Raw genomic sequence first — 16,442 nt, forward strand, 5'->3', positions numbered from 1 at the left:
CATGAAGGTTTAATGGAAGCAAAGCACTGTAAAAAAAAAAAGAAAGAAAAAGAAGCAACTGTGAAATGAGGAGAAAGGCACAACACTCGTCAGCCCAGACTGGAACTGAGCTGTTTCTATTCCTCCCATTTCCTGGCTCCTCTTTGTCGCCATCTGACATGTTTGGGCAGGAAAACACTGTCGTTAACCTTCGCCAGATTAGCAGATGCTGCCATAAATCGGGCGTCCTGCCTTCATCAGGTATCACAGTAAACCTCTCTGGTGTTTTCGGTTAGTACACTATGTACCTGTGAGGGCAGCGTCTTCGGTCCAGTACATGTTAGAACGCCATTCCAGACTTTGACCTGCAGATTGCTTTTCCTCTGTCTGGATTCTTGCCTTCTAATTAAATGTTACAATAGGTAAAGCTGTTTTATTAATGTCCCACTATTAATAGAGCTGTGTCCTCATTTTCTCTCTGAGCATGGAGTCGCAGTAATGGCAAAATGTCTCAGCCATGCCTTATCAAAAGTGCCCAGAAAGTTAATTAGAGCACAAATTGTCAATGAAGCCTCACCGTCTGCGTCAAAGCTCGTGTGCCTGTACAGATAAAATGAGGAGTTTGAGCACAAAGTGATTTGATAGGAGGGAACACGACGAGCCGTATATGTCTAATTTACCTTCAATCATCATAGGTTTGCAGTCATTTATGGAAGATTTCTTTAGAAAATAGAGCAAATATGTTTTTTTCCCCTGCTTTAAACACTAAGATAGCATTTTATTAGGAACAGTGGCCTACTGAACCCAAATCATAGAGTATAAATTCTTTTGGGTCTAACCGAAAGACTAGTCAAAGTCTAACCTAACCTTGCTTCTATACACCAAATCTAATTATGATCAGTTTCCTCCAGCATAATATTGCGTGATGGACAGAAACCAGCATCACACAGCTGATCACAAGAATCCCTGAGACGGTCTCAAATCTAATCAACAGCATCTAAAATCGTCTAACCTTAGGGACTCAATCCAATCTGTGTCTCCTGCGGGACAGACCAATCAGTACGTTCTCCTTCTCCCCGGCTCCATCATGAGGGAAGATGATACCTGTATATAATCGCCTTAAGATATCAATACATGCTGCCATTTCACGACTCATATCTCTGTATTCCTTCTCCTCCACCCTGATATTTCACGTACACCTCCATGGCCTTGTATCCGCGGTATCTGTCCATATCTGGCCTTCCTTGATCCCACGTGCTGCTTTGATGACGCCTTTGCGATCAAGGAGAAAAGTTGAAATTGATTCTAGAATAGGGGCACAAAAGCCTCTCGGCTGTGTTCTGACCACATTAGAGTCACTTTACGTTCTGCTAGTCGAGGCCAGTAAAGCAAACCTTGGCGTAGGAGGAGATAAAAGCTTTCTTCCCCTCTGGGTCTAACTTTGGCATTGAGTAATTTCCATTTTCATTTCCAATAAGTTAGTTTTATCTGAAGTTTACCTTTTCTCTTTTACACTTGGCTTAAGATATCTGTCTAAAGGGCAACGTATTAGTTTAAATTGAGTTGGGTGTCATTAGCGTTATACGGAAAGGGGATTAGGAAATTAGCGAGTAGCTTGGGACACAGATTTAAAACTTAAAAGATGAGTTTTGTTGGTAGTTTTCCTGCTTCGGTTTAGCAATTTATCCCTTAATCTTGTTGTTATTATGAAGTCTTATCTAAGGTTTGGACAGCAAAGATTATTAAACTAATATAACAAGTCGTGTGCTTGTGTCTGTTACAGGATCAGAACTTTGACTACGAATAGATGCAAAATTTGTTGTTTTTCATTAAACCGCTAATGTTAGAAATCCCTCCCAGGCAGCTGTTGACTGTCATATTAAGCCTCCATGTAAGGGCAGCATAAATGCTTTTAGAGCTATCGTGTGTTGCTAATTGGTGTCCAATTTGGGATAACTGGCCTGCACTTTTAGCTTTGTAATTTTGATGCAATTACAGAGATGAGAGCCATTTCCATGTGGTCATTTCCATTATTTCCCCTAACCATGGGTATTAAAACGGCGACCCGCTCCGTGTTTTGATTTGCTCGTTACTCACAAACTCCGTCTGCGGCGCTTCAGGCAGATGCCACACCGCCACACCGCCACATCCAGGTCACAGCAGCTCACCGCTTGATATCATCCCGCCACTCGTGTTCACTGTCTTCTAATCCGTACGGGCAGGTGATGACGGGAGGCTCCATCTCGCCAAAGCGCACACTCGACAGCGTGTTTCACTGCCAGAGGGCGCACACGTGAGTTTACAGAGGTCAGCAAAAAGTCAGAGAAAGGCAACAAAGTCAATTACAGGATACGTACTGGCAACATGTCCTTTATGTGTGTTTGTGTGTGTGTGTGTGGACAGCTGAGGCACACGAGTACACCAGCAGGTAACCACATATGCTGCTCTGTAGGACATTTTCTTCAATTGTAAGTAACCTGATGTGTTCAGGATGGTCGACATTCATCAGATCGGTACTGATTTGGAAACATTTTTTGCTGATCGATTCAATTGGAATGAATATTAATCATGGCCACATCAACTGTGAATCCTCAGTGCAAATGTACTCTTATCACATGCACGTCCTGTTAATGTATGTGTATGTGTGTGTGTGTGTGTGTCTCTCTCTCTCTCTCTCTCTCTCTTCAGTGTTAAATACATGGAAGTCTTTCCACTAAAGCTCCATGTCGAGCTCCATGTCCTGATGCCTCCAGGCTTCATCAGTGTATATGTGTGTGTGAATGTGCTCCGGGTAGGATTAAGTCTCATAGCTTGGCTTTAATCTGATACAGATTATGAGTTTGGTTTCTGTGCAAGGCTGCAGATCTCTGCTCAATATCAACAGCTTGCATTCCACATTTCAGACTTTCAGATGTGGAAATGGATCCAAGTTTCTCTCTAAATCCTCCATGTTGCCGAGTCGATCATCATAATTCTGATTGCGTAGCGCCTGGGAACCTCTAATATGAAATCCTGCCCCCTTCCTGTTCTCCATTCTCTCTCTCACCTCCTGTCAAGAGAAGGAGACAAGGACAGGAGCTGAGAGATGAGTAAAAGACAAAGGGGCACGACTCAAATCCCTCTTTTATTAACGCTTTATTAACACTTTCTTCTTTACAGCATTCACTCCTGGGACTGTGGCTGACACACACACACACACACACACACACACACACACACACACACACACACACACACACACACACAGATGCTCACAGCTGGGAGCGGCTCGGCCTTACAAACAACTTTCAAATCGATTCTAAATTTTACATTTGAAGGACTCCTATTACACAATAAACGTTCTGTCCGCAAGTCAGTCATTCTTATCTGAAACGACAAGGAAAATGTGAAACGCTGCCCTTCACCTTGAGATTTGGATTTGAGTTATATTATAAGTCGCACTTGGATAAATTCTGCCTTCACTCAGTGCCAAGGGACCGTCTGAAAGTTATACTCCCGGTCACATTGTGTCCAAGCAAGCATTAAAATAAGGAGATGACAGCTTTAAGGGTTTTTGACACGTCTTCTAAGCTGAATGGTTGGACACCACACATACCGTGTCATGTCATTTTCAGACGGTCCCTTACAGCTACATAGCACTGTAGGTACCTGTGCTTTACTTTGTCTCCCTGCCCTCCTTGCTCAAACTTGCTGTAGCCGACTTTCACTCATTGTTTGCTTCTCCCGTCCAGCTTTCTCCGTCCACCCCAGGGATTCAAAACGGGAAGTTTTCCTGCCACCAGCCCACTTTTCTAACCCCTCAGGCTCCACAGTCACGCTCTATTTCCTCTCAGTTTATAGACATTTGCTGGTTGGATGGAAAAGAACTCGGCAGGCTTTTGGTTCAGGTTGACCTACTGGCTTCCATTGCATGCAGAGAGCTTTGCTAATGGTTTGTTTGCTTGGTTAACGCGGCTGGCTCACTCCTTATGTCACCGTCCTTTACTTCTACAAACACATGAAGTTTATTTTGGTGGCCCTTGCGGTGTTGGCAGTGTAGAATATATGTTCACAGCCCCAAAGTCATTCCCTGGATTTGCCTAAAGCAACATTTGGTAGATACTGTGACATTTTCCATTTCTCCTGCAGCTTGTGTGTGTTAGCATGAGCGTAATGTTACACACTGTACGGCAATAGGAGCACAGATGTATTATGTAGACGCTCTGTACTCCCACTGCTCCTCTCCCCTGTGTGCACGGCTTCACGGCTTCACATTTTTATATTTTTTTATTTCTTATCCCACCCACATGCCGTCCCTCACTCCTACACACAGACTCACTCACACACACACACCCGCTCGCAGGTTATTTATCAGCACAGTCTGAGTCAGTTTCATTTCAGTCCATCAAACGCTTTTTTGTTATTAACGCTGAAAACCATTAAACTGTCAGAGATATTGGCAAATCTACCGACAAATCACCAAAAATGAATTTTACCCCTCCCAGGTACAGAAGCAGAACAATCTGCAGTGTAAATGCACATAGTGCTTCTCCTCAGCCTCTGTCTGTCTGTGTGTGTGTGTGTGTGTGTGTGTGTGTGTGTGTGTGTGTGTACATGAGTGCACACAGCTAGTAATAATCTGTCCGCTATCATCACTATCAGCTGTGCTGCTGTCAAATCCGTCAGGGATCACGCTTGTGCGCACACACACACACGCACACACAAACACACACACACACACACACACACATACACTCTTGCATACACACACGCTAAGGCACTAGGGATGAGCATCACAGCTGCTTCAGAGAGACGGAGCAGGCTGGGGATTACTATGGGTTACCCACTGCTATTGGTGTGTGTGTGTGTGTGTGTGTTGTATCTCTGTACCTTTGGGAACCAATTGACATTACAATGATTGAAACATTTTGCTGGTGAGTTAGTGAGTTTGACTTGTCATTCTCTCTCTCTCTATGCCTCTCCCTCTCTCTGCCTGTCTCCTGTCTGTCTGTCTCTCCCTCCCTCCCTCCCTCCCTCCCTCCCTCTCGTCTCTATCTCTCTCCCTTCCTCTCTCTCCCTCTCCTCTCTGTATCTCTCTCCTTCTCTGCATCTCTCTCTCTCTTTCTCCCTCTCTCTCTCCTTTCTGTCACTCTCCCTCTCTCTCTGTATCTCCACCTGTGCATATGCAGTGTGTGTTCTCCCAAACAGCTCCACCATCCATCAGAGAAATTTATTCCTTGGCTCTTCAGATAAACACCTGACGAGATGAAATATTGATTTCCATACCCCAAACACACACGCACGCACGCACGCACGCACGCACGCACGCACGCACGCACGCACGCACGCACGCACGCACACACACACACACACACACACACACACACACAAACTGCCCTTCCACATGAAATTTGAACATTTACAGCCTGAGCCATCTGTTCTGCTTGCTTGATAGGTAAACGCTTAGAAGTGATTTGCTGGCTGTTGACATCGTCTAGTCACAGCAGGTCACCATGATTCTCACTGAAATACGTCTGGACTTCAGCCCTGATTAGTTTGGAGTAGCATATTTCTGAAGCAGCAGCAGCAGCAGCAGGCATGGTTGTTTGTCAAGATTTGTGCGAAGCGGAACGACATTCACCGTATATAAACTTTACGCACGCTGTCTGGCAGCGGAGGGACTTTGCACCCTCTCGCTGAAAATCGATGGGTCACAGGAACTCAAATTTGGTCTCCAACTGTTTTAACAATTGAGAAAAGGCTTTAGAATCCTGTGGGAGTTGAGTTGAGTCAGCCCGGGTTAAAGCCATTTCAGTCCTCCTACGACCCCCGGACCAAGAGAGTCTGCCTGGCATGGAGGCCAGGGTATTTATGGTGGGCTTCGATCTTGACTCCGCACCACGTTTCCCTGCCACTGCCAGAGTCTTCGGAGGGTCTAGACTCTAGATCAACCCGGTCCAGCTGCAAAGCCCTGTTACTGTAAGCGCCTTAAAACCCTGTATTTACACCTCACGTCAACATCTACCCTCACTGTCTAGATATGTTACCTAGGCGATGAGGCTGCATTGTGGTCAGATCTCATTGTGGTCCCAAGTAGCCATGTGTAAATACAAAGTGTATGATTCTAAATTGCTTTCCTTCTCCTCTCCTGCAGCAATGGGGAAGGTCAAGTGTTTTTCTATTTTCAGCTCCATATTGATCACACGTTGCTGCTTGTGAATGTGCAGCCCACTACAGTACATAGCAAAGGGCCTGTGCTCTGTGCATTTAGCCTCTCTCTCTCTCTCTCTCTCTCTCTCTCTCTCTCTCTCTCTCTCTCTCTCTCTTTCTTTCTTTCTCTGAATGTGCAAAGCTATGTCAGTGTGGCTTCCATGCGCTTTTGTGAAAGACGTTATTCTGAGTGTGATCACACCAGTCTGTTGGTTCTCGACACCAAAAGCTGGCGTAAGAAGTCTGCAATTAACACCCAGACATCCAGATTCCCATTAGAGCGGCTCGATAGCCTGAGTGGATCCGGTGAAAATGGCCTGCGAGAATTCACTTGAAATCATCAGCGTGTGTGTGTGTATGTGTGTGTCTGTGTGGACGGGAAAGAAAGTACAGTATAATTTAGCGTAGCATCTGTTGTCATGCACGCGTCGCACACACTCCGCCTATTGAGTTTTGTAAGCATGCACGACTTTGCCGCATTCTATATGATCTTGAATTATGTAGTTTCAAAGTACTGAAGAGTTAGAACATGACTGACTGAGCTTACGACTTTATATTCCTGTGTCGTCTCAGAGAACCCGTCTGGAATACTGAGCAACACTCTCCCCGACCTGAGCTGGAGCCCTGCTCACTGGGACACGCTGAAGAGGTTTTCTCTGTGGCTTTTGACCCTTTTTTGTTTTCGATGGCGGCACTTACTTCCCTTGGCCCCGTGCCCCGTGATGTTACACCAGTCGCCCCTGATGTATGCATCCTGCACGAACCACCGACAGGTTTGGCTCCGGGTCAGTTTGTTGTTTACCCACTGAGCAATCTCCACACAGATGTTTCAGCCAGGACAAACACCGCTGCGTCCACTGTTTGCAATCTTGTATACTCAATAATGGATTATTGTTTGGAGGCCCTGTGCTGCACCGAGTCAATTATTTTGTGAGTGGATTTGACACCAAGCCCTATGTACGTACAGAACAGCTATACATCCAAAATACAAGTCAATCTCCGCTCTGGTGGTTTTGGTCTGGGCTCAGGCAAAAGGGGGATTCGAGCAGAACGGCAAGTTTCGATTGAAGTGAACGAAGCCTTCCATCTGCTTCTTTGTGGTTCTCAGGCTGCAGATCAGGAGCTCGTGACTCCTGTAGAAATCTGGTGGGTGAATCAAATTCAACAGCTGATGCTTTCATGATGCAATCCTGGCACAAAGTGAGTAAGTACATCATCATCATCATTGCCGTCGTCGTCGTCAGTGCGCTCAGCAGTCGTTTCAGCCCGTGGGCGCGTGTGCATCACTTCGCAGACACACAAGGAACCCTGTGTGAATGTGATCCACACAGACAGACAGCAGCAAGGCTTCTTATCTGCAGTCTATAAAATAACAAAGGCTGTAAATGAAAAGGTTTCTGTAGGTGACACTCTTCTCTCTCTGTTTACTTCTTGCACCTCGCAACGACCCAGATCTTTTATTATTTATGTCACAAAAAGAGCACAATGTAAAAATGCAGCACTTCCTGTAACCTGGCAGGATTGTTTGCGGGGAACACACTGATGAACTGAAGCCGCACTCACGTCGGCTCTCCAGTCAGGTGAAGTTCTTTTGTGCTATTGTATGCCAGCAACGAAACCCATGAACCAGAATGCTGCAACAGTTTTCCTCCTCAGGCCTGAGTAACATTCCCAGACAGACAGTGGGCGGAACATCTCAGGACGAGCGAGCGAGCGAGTACGCTGATGATTTATTCATCTTCTGACCCGCAACTCACAAAGATATATCTGATCATTGGACCGATTTAGAGATCAGGAATCCTCAGTCGGTTGAATAATTTCTCATTCACGACCAAATGTGTTCTCGATGGGTCAGTCAGGCAAAGCTGCTTTTGGGTGCCTGCCCCCTCTGACTGACTGGGAAAGAGAGTTAAAAAAGAGTTTTAAGTGAGAACACGACAGACCAACAAACCTGTAGTGTTCTGTATATAAATGTATTAAATCTAAGATGATTTTGAGTTGGAATTGGTATAATTTAACTACTAATCTGATCAAATCTGTAGCCGACTCAATCCTACGTTGTTTTGCTGGCTTATGTTGCATAACAGATGTACTGTGTCTATAAATGCCTCAGCAAGTAGAGACGAATAAGAGCCCTTATTGTTTGATCCAAGGCCTTCAAGCTAAATGAATTGGACTTCTTAATTCCCTAATGTGTCTGGTAATCACACGATGTCGCTCAGGCCTGCGCCGCCATTCGCCAAAAGTTTCTGAATGGCACTTCTAGATTTTGCGGGTTTCCCCTTGCCAACAGGAATGAGCAAAGAAAGCTTGCTGCACTTGCAGGGGACGGGCAGCGGTTGGCCAAAATACATGGCGGACTCTGGCTCAACTCTCAGAAAATAAGCAATTAACGCCCGCTCTCTCTCCCCTGCCCTCGCTCGCCCCTCCCGGCAACCAGTAATTATTTCCAAAGCTCTCTCTCTCCTCCCCGAAAATATAATTAGGTGTGTATGTGGCCGCTGTCATTGCCTCTAAGCACTGAGGCATCCACACGCAAACATGAAAACACACACACACAAAATAGATGGAAAACCTGTTTCTCTACATGTACTCGCATTTGTGTAACAAGGCAACGGCGTAAATTCTGTTGTGTGGCGATATGTTCTATACCGTGTTTTATTCATACTCCTCCATCTCTCTGTACACACACACACACGCACACACACACACACACACACACACACACACACACACACACACACACAGATCTTGATGCTATTCCTGGCCCTTCCATTACACAGCAGCAACAGGATGCCTTTGTTGATGCACTCCACTTAGCGGTGTCGGCGAATGTATCCAGTCGTTCTGTTTTGGAAGTTTAGTTTTGTCTAGTTTAGTTTAGACTCACCAAGGGCTGAACAACAACACAACGTGTCCCGGTGTGTGGTGCGTACAACGGCTGGAGTTAGCAGGTGACTCATAATCATTATGTCACGCAAACCCGAGAGGTTTGAGGTTGTCGTAAAGGAAAGACGATGAACGCCGGCACCGCTGGTCTCCGTTACGCCTTTACTGTCTGAACAAACGCGTTAAAGCCATCTTAGTATTCAAAACGGCTGCGAGACCTTGAGACTGTTCCAGTTGCCGGGTGTGAATCAAAGCTGTCTCAGAGACATTCTCTCACAGAGATCGGGAATATTTATGTTGGAAGGAAAACTTCAGTCTTTTATTTCTGGCTTTAACTTTTTTTTGAATTATTTCAAACACTCAGATTTTCAGCTTTGGCATGTTTAAGGTGATGTAACACCAAGATCTACCAAGTCTGCTGTGATCATAAAGAAGATGGAACTGTCAGAATAACTCCATTAGGTTTTGACTTTGGGGACAAATGTAACTTGGTCTTTCGATGACTTTGACTTTGACTTTTTACAAGTAAGTTACCCATTGGGAAAAAAAAGTAAGTAAAAGCCTGAATGTACCCAATGTTCATTTTACTGTCAATACACACCCTCTTACAACACTCACATGCAGCAAATTGAAAACGAGTATATTTTCTGAAAAATAATCTTTACTTAAAATACAGTATAAGTATTATTGATATATAAGTTAAAATGTATGACAAAACACCCAAATACGCACTGTAGCTGAGTAATGTGACTTCATTTAGCGCTGCCTCTCTACCTGCTTTGTTGCTACTTTATCGCCGTTTTTTCTTCCTCTGCTGGGGGAGAAAAAAAAAAAGCGAGAGAGAGAGAGAGCTGGAGGTGTACGAATATGGAGGAGGGAGGAATTGTCCTAGGCTTTTGTGTCCCCTGGTGGGAACTGGATAAGGGTGAGGGTTTGATGTGGGGAGAGAGAGGGAGATAGAGAGGGGGAGGGGGGGGAGAGACAGAGGGAGCGGGAAAGAGGGGGGGAGAGAGAGAGAAAGAGGGGTGGGGGGGGGGGGGGGGGGGGGGGTTAGGGAGAGGGAGAAAGGGAGAGAGAGACCTTCCTCTCTATGCCTGGGTAATAGCCTGAACCTTTCAGACGCATGATTTATTTAAAGCAGTCTACACGAGGGAGAAACATAACAAAGTTTTCCACTCTTCTAATTCTTTTACTGTTTTTTAAGTAGTAATACTTCGCTCCAACAAATGTGTTCAAAACACGACTCCTCTGCGTCCCCTACATCCTTCCTGTCACGCTATGCCTCGGAAAACAACGCTTAATTCTCTTAAGTAACACAGCCGAATGCAATAAGAGCGGGGTCGCCCTCCGAGCATTCTGGGAAATTTAAAGGAATGGCTCACTGAAGCAGAAGTACACAAACACTTTGTGCACAAATAGGCTAATTCCTGGAATGCAGTGAGCATCAGGATGTAATGATGGTGTTCTGCTTTGTTTGAGACACACTTGTCTCCCAGGCACACGTGAACAAACACAACTGACTGTCCCGGTAATTATCCCTCCTATTTGTATCAACGCCACGCCGAAGCTAAGCCTGATTGCTCCTCGCATGATAAATGCTGCTGTCGAAACCGCTCGTGTCTTAACTGGTGCTGCCGCCTTAACTGTGTTCCTCTCGTATCTCACTTAAACAAAGAAGTGTGTATGCAGACAAGGGGGTGATTTTTTTTTTGGAACCAAGTAATTACCGTCTGGAGTTTCCTACAATGTAGGGACCTCCATTTCCACAAGTGAAGGCATCTCACCTCTCACTAGCTTCTTATATTTGAAAAACAAGTAGTAGAAATGTCCTCTAACCAAGGACGCTGCTGCAAATTCCGGAAAATGTACTGGAGGGTGAGTTCTCTTTGAGCCACAAGGTGCCTGTCTGGGAAGTAAAATTGTAGCAAGCAGAAATCTAACACATGAGAAGAACTTGTGAGAGAACACAGCAGGGACAGCACTCACACACGTCAGATGATTGTCTCTGCCCCACAGTTAATGGGCCCAAGGCCGTCAGACTTCTCTGCAACCTTTGATGCCATTGATCACACACACACTATCGACCGAACTCAAACGCGCTTGTTTTACACTCTCTGTCGGAGTTCTGATCAATAGCTATTTGTCTGACAGAATTCAAAGACTTTCTATAATTGTTGCCTCTCCAATACTAAGTGCCTATCCTGTGGAGTACCTCAAGGGAGCCACCTGGGACCATTGATGTTCACCAGCTGTACCGATCAACCACTTATCCTTACAAATAAGCTGTATTTAGATGACACACTGTTGTATTTGCTTACAGGCTGAACTCACTGTGGCCGCTAAAATTGATATAGTCAAGTGTTGAGGTGTAAAAAAAACTACAAAAGCTAAACAATATTGCAGCTAAACTAAGGCGGCGTCATACAAATGAAACAATTTACATCACGTCGTCTTTCATTGGTTTCCTTCGGAAATTATAGAAACAATTCCTGAAAGCCTTCAGTAAAGAAACAAATTTGCTTGGCCAAATTGTTTCGTGCCCTTTTCCCCTAAGTTTAATTACATTTAAAAGTCAAGAAACAGAACCAAGAACCCTGAACCTTTCAGCTGTTATGGAAATTAAGGGTATCCAGCAAGTTATGGAAACTGGCGTGTGTTACACCACTTGACTTTGTCACAATAACAAGACAATTTCCACACTGCAGAACTGAGAGTGTGTGTGTGGATTTTATGTCAACTAACTTCCAAAACTCCATGTACAGACCAAAGGGAACTTCACGAACTAAGGAAATATGTCTCCTTCAATTCTGCCGTAGTCCTGATTGATCTGGGTGTGTTTATACATTATAGTGTCAGGATGGACGCAGGTTTCAACCCCTTTTTCTGGCTGTGGTCACCTCTGACGGACAAGGAAGGATGAGTTGTTTGGAACTAATTCCTCCGGGTAGCAGAGTTGTTGTTGTGTTTCGTCGTGTTTTCCCGGAGCCGTCCACACCCTCAGGCTGCCATCCTTTATCTCTCTCTCTCTCTATCTCTACCAGCATACCCTTTGTCCTGTCTCTCTCTGTCCTTCCTCCTTATCTCCCGCCCCGTCTTCCTCTCTCTCTCCACCAATCACTCCCCCGGCTATCCTCGCCTCCATTTCTTCGTCTCTACTCCCCCGTTTACTGCTTCTCACTTTCACCCCAATTTTCACATTTTCCCACTCGTTTAACCTCCGCCGCTTCCTCCCCACACAGACACACACACACAGACCTATGCGCACACGCCTCTGCATTGTGTCCAGCAAACGTTCCACGAACAAACTTCTTGCTGTAAACCCTCCCAATTCTTGATAAATGTAGTAGAAGAAGAGGCTGTGTAGTCTTCACAGTAAAACATTGACAATGAACTACAATGCAAAACTCCTGTAATCCAGATAAGGAGTATTTAAGTGCAGGATCTGCGGTATTTTGGGGACAGAGAGTGTTTGGTTCTCTCGCCACAGAGAAATAACTTTTTCTGTCCTCTTATCCCTCCTGCACCGTTCTGCAGACAGCAGTCAATTCGTCTGCTATCGACCATGGAGGAGGACACGATAAAAGTGGAAGGAGGAAAAGTCCCCCTGAAGATGAAGCTGCTCCTCCTGTGAGGGTAATCAGCCTCCAGAGAGGCTCAGCCTTTACCATGGAGATGAAATTCAGCCTACGTGAAGTGGCTTTCCTGTCGAAAACATAGAGTTTAGAAGGAATCTCTCTTTTTGTCTCTGAGCAATTTTTAGACAATTCAATTCAATTTAAATCTTAATGTGGACGGCGTAAAAGAGCCTTTGGTGTCTGGAAGTTTAAAAGAGTTATTTGAGTGGGATTCTGATGACTGTGCAGGACTTTCTGCCAAGCGAACACCAGGCAGAAGCTCAGCAAGATTCAGCTGCAGTGCGTAAACACATCTGTGCCTGACGTACACGCTAGAATACACAACCAGGTAGAACACTTCTGTTGGTCAAAGACAAGTTATGAAGCCATTCTGTTGAAGGTGGAGTTCGTTTCCAAGTACTCTGCTGACTTGACTTTTGAATGTTGGTCAAATTGCTTACAAAGGTCCGTGATTGAAGGCGCAATGGGACGAGACGAGACGAAGCCCGCTACACCCAAATGACAGCGTTTCACTTTCATAATACAAACCAGCAGCAAATGGCATCATCGATTACATCAATTATACATTGATGACTCATCGTTGAACTGTTCCATCTGGTTTTGCAGCAGGTGTTTAAATTACACGCCTTTCCTAAAAATAGAATCATGCTCCCAGTTCCATCTCCATGAATGATATATATATATATATATACGTATATATACATATTCTTTGCAATGTGATGGAACTCCGTGTGGGCAGAAGCAATTTCATTTGAATCGATTCCATCCAGGCGTTTAAGGGATCTCATAGACATATTAAAATGCAAATAATTCCTCTGGCAGTGAAGCAGCGCATCTGTTGACCCTTAAAATCTCCCATCTCAGCCTTCACTACTGGTTATCGTCATTCAGTACACAGGTTGTATGACTGCACAATAAGTCCTGCTAGGATTCATTTAACACTTTGGAATTTCAAGCAGTAGGCAGAAAGGAATTTTTCATTTTCATTTTCATAATTGATGGATTTACGTTCTCCTCTGCGCGTTTTTATAGTTTAGCGTTTGTCTGAAATGTCAAGTGCGACCAATTCCCAGCCTGTGATCTATTTTCCTCAATATTCCCGACTCATTCCATTTTAATTAGAGCTGCTAGGATTTATATTGGAATCAGCTGCGTTCAGCCGTCACCTGCTGACGACTGGACGGAAGCTACGTTGCGATATGAAAGATTTAACAGCAACAAGGTGTTTGTGATTTATAATCATAAGAACACACACACACACACACACACACACACACACACACACACACACACACACACACACACACATTCCCGTTCTACGTCCCAGCGTTCCGGTACATTCCCCCACACGGACATTAGCAGAAAATTACAAATCAGTGTATGATTGATGTGTGTTCTTGCCAAGCGGCGACCAAAGTAGTTGACTGATGATGCTGCCAAACAGGAAACAGCGGGGCGCTGATGAGACGTGGCAACAGGGCAGAATTTAGTTGTGGTTTCAGATTTTTTTTGGCTTGAATTAGTTTTTTTGTAATGATAGCCGGTAGTTTCTACGAGGCATCTTTAGGTGGTTGTTGTTGATGGTGTGTGTGTTGGTGTGTGTCTTGCTTTGTTACATATTTTACCATTCTAAGTTATTGCTGCTGTCATATTTTGCCTGGAACTTGATTTCCAAAAAAAGTAAAAAAATCTGGCTTTGTCTCATGTTGCTATGGATACGATTGTCTGTGTCCGCAGAGGTATCCCACATACGGACGAACCGCATCTCCTTCTATACTGGAAGCCAAGTTCAAAGTTTGTGCATTTTTAAGATGATATATCCTAAACTTTTACGTCCTTGTTTGTAGAAAACCAAGAACGAAGTGCAACATTTCCGTGTCTACAAGTTGATGAATCACATCCTTCTCGTCAGAGTACACTTGCCTGCAACATATTACTCGCCCATTAATCCAAATTGGGTGGAAAAATGATAGTGGAATGGAACCTGGTGTGCTATTTTGTTCTATTTTGTTCATGTAATTGTCATCCTTGGTCCGGTGCAGCAACATGTAATGAAATCGTGGGCCAGATTGAGCAGAGGGACATTAGAGGTGACTAATGGCGTTGCCGAGCCTCGTGAAATCCACCCTTCCCTCTCAAATACACGCCATCATGCCACACGCCATCATGCCTCACGCCATCAATGTATTGAGCTGAAACGTATTGTGCTAGCTGTCAGATCTGACGAGTAGCCACTTTAAAGCTGCTGAGCGTAATTCCTGGATGATCACGGTTCCGCTCTGAACAGCCCCTTCAGTCGAGAGCGCCTCGTCTTGCCGAGCAGGTGCACACTCGGGCCTTTGGCGGCTTTTGTGACTCACGAGCTGCCGCCGTCGCCCGCTGTAGCTCCACTTTACGTGAGTGACTCATATGATGCATGTGAAAGAAAGAAGTCTTCAGTTAGCTCTCTGTCTGTTTCCTTCTGTTTCCTTCCCTGCTTTCTTGTAAACAAACGCACATCTACAAACAACAAAGGGCCTGACATAGATTGTTGTCTCTTCAGCTGTATCTAATTCAAAGTGATTTGCGGTCATTGTTGTCTTCCATAAGCTAATAACCACCTGAGGCGTTTGTGTACATGGAGAAATTAGCTGTAATTCAAGAAAGCTTTGGCGCTGAAATCACCAGTTTGATGCTTGGCTTCAACAAAGACATTAATAGAAGCTACATGCTGTATCCATCACATAATTAATGTATAACTAATGCATGATTAATGTCATACGTGCTTAAGAAAATGTAAATTCCAGCATATACGCCTCAATTATCCTTTGGCAGTGTCATTTGTCAGTTTATACCGACATACATGACTGCATACATACAGTCAACACAGCACATCCACCTACTTATTCATATCTGCACCGAGTCACCTGCCAATTTCCACTGACACGTCTAAGAATATATCCTCTATATTTACCTTCACAACTAAGATGTGCATGGCAGCTTGGAAACGCCACTTGTCAGTTCTGCCGACACACACACACACACACACACACACACACACACACACACAGAGTTCACGTGTCACACCACGAATGCGATTCCAATTCCAACTTCCAACCGCCACTTGCACATAGGGGGCGCCGTTATCAACAGGAACATACACGCCAGTAAGCCGGGCAAACTGCTTAATGAATCGACTATCTACATTTATGTAGGCTTTCCTTTTGAGGATTACCACCTGCCGCACACAAAACCCGCACTCGGCTAATGCGAATCTCATGTGGATACGTTGATTTGGCTTCATCGCTGGCACAAGAGGAAGGGCAGGAACAGTGGGAAGAGGAGGTGAACAGGCTGAATACGTGTCTGATTGGGTTATAAATGCTCTCAATGGGGTCTCTGTGTTATAGAGATTATCTGTAGCACACAGAGGCACGCAGGGAAACAGTGTGTGTGTTTGTGTGGCTGGTGTGAGGAAGAGCGAGCGAGGAAGAGAGAGAGAGAGAGAGAGAGAGAGAGAGAGAGAGAGAGAGAGGGGAAGAAGACACATTCAGAAAAATTCCATCCGGAGCATCTTTAGCTCGCAGGGCTGAAGTCTAAATGTTTCATTTTGGGCTCCAAAGCAGGCGTTGCCAATGAGCGGCGTGGAGCTCCAGCTTTGGGCCGGGGGGTCCTCCACTTCACGTGATTGCGCTCTCGTCTGCACGGCCCTTTGTTGTGCCGCAGCCAATTACGGCATCGCGAGCCCTCAATTAAGGTTTTCAGAAAGAG

This window comes from Genypterus blacodes, unplaced genomic scaffold (genome assembly GCF_046128005.1).
Source record: "Genypterus blacodes isolate CSIRO-AG114 ecotype Tasmania unplaced genomic scaffold, CSIRO-AGI_Gbla_v1 ptg000056l_1, whole genome shotgun sequence".
Lineage (NCBI taxonomy): Eukaryota > Metazoa > Chordata > Actinopteri > Ophidiiformes > Ophidiidae > Genypterus > Genypterus blacodes.